This window comes from Cheilinus undulatus, linkage group 21 (genome assembly GCF_018320785.1).
Source record: "Cheilinus undulatus linkage group 21, ASM1832078v1, whole genome shotgun sequence".
In the NCBI taxonomy this organism is placed as follows: domain Eukaryota; kingdom Metazoa; phylum Chordata; class Actinopteri; order Labriformes; family Labridae; genus Cheilinus; species Cheilinus undulatus.
Window position 1 is genome coordinate 3421040 of NC_054885.1, and position 7077 is coordinate 3428116.

The window sequence follows — 7077 nt, forward strand, 5'->3', positions numbered from 1 at the left end:
ATATCAGTCCCAGATCTAGAAACCGCTTGCACCGACAACTGAAGGTAACGAACCTATTACTAAGACTATAGGAATTATGGTGATGGGCAAATTTGCCATAATGTTGAAGTATCCCTTTAAGAAGTGCAGCGTTTGGTGCAAATATTTCCTTCTCTTTAGCACCCCCTGCTGGTTCTACTGATACTGCAACAGGCCTTTTTCTATGAGCTTCACATGCCTAAAAATTGTCTTGCAAGTGACTCAGCATAAATCGTCACAAAATACTGTGATTATTTTTAAGGTTGAGTTCAAATCTGTCCTTAAAAGCTCATTCAGGTTCTGGTCAGGACTTTGGTTCCTCATCATTTCCTGGTAACATTCCTTATAACCAGTCCACTCTCTCAGCTCGGATGCACAGCGATGTCCCTTGATTGGCCCTCCCTGCTTGGAAGTAAGTTTCGCCCTCTTTCCTGATTCTCCTCTCAGCTGAGGAGAAGGAGAGCCACATCCATTTCAGGAGAGGGGTGGAGTCAGACAGCTCATTAACATTTAAAGCCACAAACAGAAACAGCTCGTTCTGAGCAGGGCTGAAACAGAGGGGTTTTTAGACATGCAAAAATCCAATATTGGAGTATTTTTTCAGCAACAAACTTCACAGGCATGTTTTGAGAACCTCTGAGAACAACATAAACTTGTCTTAAAGGGGTAAAATACGTTACCTTGACCTCTTGAGTCTTGGGGTCTTCCAGCTGATAAATATAAGCTTCAATAATAAAAAATTTGCACATTTTTATTCTAAGAAATGAAGAATTTCTCTGACCCTTCTGGAAATATCTGAGGTAATGTAAGAACTCAGCTAAAATATACACAACATAGAAGTACATGTTGTCTCTCTCAGAGCAGCTCAGCTGTCTCTCTGTCCCCCTGTTGTGAACTAATCACCCCCTCTCCGTTGTCTCGATGTACATGTGAATGTAAACACATATAGAAATCTAAATCAGGACTCTCTGAGCGGTGACAGCAAGGCTGAGCAGCACGGCGCTCATCCTGACGCTGCAGGGAGCTCCACAGGTGAACTGGATGTTTCCACTGAGCAAGGAGCCAAATAAATCCTGGAGACTGCAGAGGTTGTCGGAGATTCAGCCGAGGAGCAGAGACTCGGTGGAGTTTGACGTCACTGAGGAAGGAGATGTGAGAACAGAGACATGTCTGAAACAGGAAGACTCATTTAAAGCATTTATTTTCTTACTCTACTGTGCCTTTCTGGCTGTTGAATTCTAATGAAGCTGGGTTTGTGTGCTGAGAAGTTTGTGAGCTTTAAAGATGGGCATCAAAGCGACATCTAGTGGTCTGTAATAATGATTGCAGCCTTTAATATGAGTGGCTATAGGTCACTGATTATCAACCGGCGGCCCGGGGGCCACGTCAGGCCCCCCAGAGCTTTCTGTCCGGCCCCCGAAAGATCGTTAAATTCAGAAAAGGAGGAAAAGAAGATTTTAAGAGTATCTTTTGGCTGTAAATGTCTGCAGCTGTTAAATCCATCCCACAAAAATAACATTGAAATAGTTTTAGAACTAACTGACTTAACATTTGATCTGTTTTTTTTTTCAGAGATTTACTGTAATTATTAGTAAGTATTTAAAAAAGGGTTAAAGTTGTCAGAAGTGCTGCAAAAATGACCAGATACAGTGGTGAAAAGAGGTTAAATGTGGCAAAAAATGGTAAAAGAGGAAAAAAGGCACAAAAGGTATCAAAAATTGGTTACAAATGACAAAAAAGTAGGGCAAGAAAGTCATGAAAAGGGGTTAAAAAGTGGAAAAATTGATAAAAGAGTGTCACAAAGGGGGTAAAACATGCAGGAAAAGAGTTTTAAATTGGGTTAAAATCTTTCAAAAATTATTCAAAAGAGGCAACAAGGGGCAAAAGTATCAACAATGGGTTAAAAGTGACAAAAATTGTTTTAAAAGTTGCAAAAAAATGTTTAAAAAGTAAAAAGAAAAAAGGGGAGGGTTAAAAAGTGGAAAATAGAAAGGTGGCAAAAATTGTTAAGAGTGTCACAGAAGGGGTAAAACATACATTAAAAATGTTTTAGTTGGCTTAAAATCTTTCAAAAATTGGGTTAAAGAGGCATAAAGTATCAACAATTAGTTAAAAGTGGGAAAATTGGTTTTAAAATTGCAAAAATTGTTGAAAAAATGTAATGAAAAGGGGTTAAAAAGTGGCAAAAATAGAAGAAAAGTGGCAAAAATTGATGAGTGTCACAAAGGGGATAAAACATGCATGAAAAGTGGTTCAAATGGGGTTTTAAATCTTTGAAAAATTGTGTTAAAGAGGCAAAAAGTATCAAAAATGGCTTAAAAGTATCAAAAAGTGGTTAATATTGGTGGTAAATGACAACTGGGGAGGGCCCATTCTCTGTGATTTTCAGGGGTCTGCCCTATTCTGTTGTCAGGCCTGTCTCCCTGTGGCCTGCTGCGTGATAGATAATAGGGATAGATCTCACTGGTAATGACTAAAATAATATAAAACATTTCTTTGATTTTTGTGTATTTGAAGTCCGGCCCCCAGAGTTTCTGTTGAGACTAAATCCAGCCCTTGTGCAAATGTACTTGATGACCCCTGAATGATATAGGCCTTCACACCTGGCTGATAATTTGTTCATGAACTCACAGGTTCCATTGAAGCAGCGATCCTCGGCTCCCTGACAGGACAGCGTGGAGTTACAGCTGTCCGTCAAACAGCAGAGCTGATTGTAATAAAACCCTGATTCACCGACCACTCAGTGGGAGAGTTCAGGAGAGTGAAGCAGGGATGAACAGCTCTTAGTCACAGACACGGTGATGGACGTCTCCGTCTGCCTCACTGGTGTTAGAGGAAAGTCTTAGATGATGAATAAACCTCTTATTCTGATATTTCAGTGGTAGTAAATGAAGTAGGTCCTACATGTAGTGATGCTCCTGCACATGGAGAAGACGGGACACGTGACCGAGGAGGAGCAGGAGCAGTTCTGGTCGAAGCATATGTGACAGAGCAGCGACTCAGCTGAAACAGAAACACAACCCTCTCAGCCAGCTGACGCTCAATTCACAGAGGACAGACCCAAAATAACAGTTTTATTACAAGTCTGCAGGATTTTAGTCCTTAAATCATGATGTTTGAGTTTGAAGGATGGTGAGAGTTAAGCAGACTTCATGTGTTTTTTAGAGCTACAACAGTAAACACTGAAAAAACATGCTGACACACTCAGAGATGCAGAACACTAAAAATCAGCTGACATTGTTCTGGAGCTGATCATTTTAAACTGAATTTAATCACTATAGATCAGCAGTGTGTTCACTGTGACAAGTGCTTAAGATAACACAACACACATTCTTACTCAGGTTTCCCATGAAGGAGAGATCTCTGATCACAGCAGGACTAACCTGATTAAATAAAGGCTAGATAATAAAATAAATAAATAAATAAATGACCTGTGGACTTTTAACTTCAGTCCTTAGAGCAGGGATCGCTAACTTTGGTTACCAAGAAGGCCACGTCAATTTTATTAGCAATGCCAAATAGATACAGACTGTTGGATATTCCCAATTTAAACCCTTTAAATAATAATAATTCAATAAAAGGAAGAAAATGCTGCTTTTATGATCATTTATTTAACCACGATTTATGTTTTTTTAACTCCGGTGCAAAGAAGAATAGTTAATTTAATGAGAAACACAGAAATAAATCGATTTAAAGCTGGTTTTTATGCAGGGAATGTTATAGTTACTGATTTTACCTGCGCATTTATTTATTTTTACAAGTGCATTTAATGAGCAAAATAAAAAAGTCTTACAGAAGTGACTGCAACCAAAAGAATCTACTAAAAAAAGGATTCATGAAAATAAAAACTAAATAAAAGCAACAGAAAATAATTGAATTAAAATCAAAACTCATATAATTTAAATAAAATAAAATAAATAATCAAATAAAAAATGAATAAATTAATATGTTAAAAAAATCTATTTTTTAAACAAATAAACTAGAAAATATCTAAAAAAAAAAAAAAAAGCTTAAAAACCAAAATAAAACAAATAAAAATAAAGTAAAAAAAACAAACGAACAAAAAAATTTTTGATTCATTGGCTTTTAAATTTACCTGAAGGCCTCCAGGCTACAAGTTTTACACTCCTGATAAAATGTATGCCTGCAGAAATTGACATATCTATGATAAAAACTCATTTTTCAGCCTATCTGCCCGTACCACAGTCATGCATAAAATATGGTCTGTCTTTTTCATAGGACAGATGCTTTAGGGAGGAATGGACACATGAAAAATCTCACACATAGATAAGAGGAAGGAGGCTCCAGATAAAACTCTGAGAGAACATGAGTGTATTCAATCAGACCTGGAGGTAAAAATCAGAGTTACCTGTGCTCAGCAGAGAGCTGATGAGGCCAACAGTCAGCAGCTCCATGGTGGCTTTCTGAGTCCAGCAGAGAGCAGAAACAGGCCGATAGAGGAGGGTGGATCCCGAACTCAGCGCTTGTTGAACGAGTGTAACCGAGATTTTCTGATTCTAGGAGTTTTGATTCAGAGATAAAGAGTTTTTTCAGACTGCTGCTGTGAACAAACCCATCAAAACTTTATCTACAGAACTAAAGCTTCACCTCACAGCATCTTCAGAGGTGAGTTCAGGTTCTTTAGTTCCCCGTCTGGCTTCACTGGAAGAAACAACACTCATCATGCTGAGAGGTCACATGACCCTGGTTATCAGCTCACAGAGAACCTCCAGCTCAGAGTTTTTCAGATTAACATCAGGTGTGCAGGTGATCTCCAAACGTCGGCCCAGTTATCAGGCCCACAGGGACCCTTAGTATAACTTTACATTAAATCAAGTATTCCATCATTTTATAAAAGAGTAAAATATTATGATTTTATGATAATGCTCTATTTCTGACCCTTTCTAAGCTGGCGTTCAAACACTTTATTATTTAATTATTTCTGAGAAGAGAGACAGGAAATAAAAACAGTCCAGTGAAAAAGTATTTCCCCTTCCTGGTTTTGCATATTTGTCTCACTTTAATGTTTCAGATTATCAAAATATTTTAAATACTAGGCAGATAAAACCTGAGTAAATATAACTGTTTTTCAATGTTAGGGTCTTAGATAACGGCCTTCTTGATGTTTGATGCCCATTTTTTTTACCCCGTTCTCCAGCTTTATCCTGACGCTTTTTGCCCCTTTCTGCTTTTTCCCCTTTTCTGCCCCTTTTTGCCCCATTTCCTTTACATCTGTTGGCAAATTTTACCTACATAAGCTGTCTATTGCCTTTTTCCCCCAATTTTTGCTGCTTTTAACCCATTTTTGCCCACTAATTTTTTTGACGCTTTTCATATATTTTGTGCCACTTTTTAAAAACTTTTTCCCAGTTTCATCCCCTCCCTCCTTTTATCTATTTCTGACACTTTCGTTTATTTATTTTTATCAATTTTTGCCATTTTTTGCCTGTTTCTGTTACATCTTTTTGCAACTTTTGCCTACTTTAGCTTCCTTTTGCTCATTTTTGAAACTTTTCAGTCATTTTTCAGCTTTTAAACCTATTTTATTATGCCAATTTTATGGGGTTATGCCTATTATTTGCCAGTTTTTGCTAATTTTGTGTCACTTTGAACCTATTTTTGACCATTGATGCCCTCTTTTGCCCATTTTCTGCTGCTTTTTGCTCATTTTTGACATTTTAAGATTATTTTTAAAACTTTTTGTCACTTTTTGTCAGTTTCTGTGACATCTTTTTGCAACTTTTGCCTACTTTAGCTGTCTGTTGCAATATTTTCCCCATGTTTGAAACTTTACTGCCATTGTTTTCTGCTTTTAACCCATTTATTTTCTTATTTTTTTGCCCTTTTTTGTCACTTCATAACCACTTTTTTTTTTTCAAACAAAGCCACTTTTTTGCCATTTTTGCCCACTTTTTTGGAATGTTTTCCCAGATTTATCCTATTTTCACACCTTTTTTCACCCATGTCTGACACTTTTATTTATTTTTTAACCACATTTGGCCCCGATTTGCATTTTTTGCCCCTTTGCCATTTTCTACCACTTTTTGCCCATTTCTGAAACATCTTTTTACAACTTTCGCCTACTTGAGCTGTCTTTTGCCACTTTTTGCCCATTATTGAAACTTTTTGCCCATTTTTGCAGCTTTTAACCCATTTTACTATGCCAATTTAATGGGATTATGCCATTATTTCCCCTTTTTTGTCCCATTCTGTGTCACTTTTTACTTATTTTTAACCACTGATACCCCTTTTTGACCATTTTTGCCAATTTTCTGCTACTTCTTGCCCATTTTAAGACTGTTTTTGAAATCTTTTGTAACTTTTTGTTCATTGATGCTACATTTTTTGCAACCTTTCGCCAGGTTTTGCCACTTTTAATCCATTCATGCCATTTTTTTGTATTTTAATCCATTCTTGCTTATTGAAATTCATTTGGTCTCTCTCTTCACAATAACTAACTATATATATGGCCAGTATAAGTTCTGACATTTCTTTCATCATTTAGTTTAATGGGCCCATCCACATTGTTGGCATCACTAATTTAACATAGATTAAAACACAGATAAAAGATCATTTTTGTTGCTTTGACCAGAGTGGTTATTATTCAGGTTAAAATAGAATCTGGTTATCACAGCTTAACTCTATAATAGACCATGACTGTGCTGACCTCAGTGACCCCCAGTTTGGCTGGGCTCCAGAAAGCTCTCTCCTTTATCCCCCCTTGGTTGTACATCGGGCTCCATGATGAATCCTGAGCCCCATTCATGCCTAAAACTTGAGCACATGACTGTATTTACCTCAGGAGTAGTCATTCTAAACATGATATATACATTTATGTGCACAGATTCTACAGATTGTACCTTTAACATATCTATACACCTGTCTTTTTGTGTCACCTTTCTTTAACATGTTTATTTTTAACGAGTGTCGTCTTCTGTCCCTGCTTTTGAAGCATGCATGATAAACAGTTACTGTGATTATGAAGTTCTCCATGACAGTGGTCTTACTGAGCTACAGTAACGTTTCCTCTGCATGCTCTCCAGCCTGCAGCAGATGGTG

General features: G+C 37.2%; 1 long non-coding RNA gene across 1 annotated transcript; it reads right to left on the reverse strand.

The window, feature by feature from the left end:
- Positions 1 to 753: 753 nt before the first annotated feature.
- Positions 754 to 4715, reverse strand: LOC121503842. The gene is made up of 5 exons (XR_005991398.1): positions 4627 to 4715; positions 4388 to 4535; positions 2923 to 3021; positions 2650 to 2841; positions 754 to 1156 (listed from the first exon to the last, which is right to left on the reverse strand). It is a non-coding gene; the product is annotated as an uncharacterized LOC121503842 (long non-coding RNA).
- Between the last annotated feature and the right edge of the window lie 2362 nt (positions 4716 to 7077).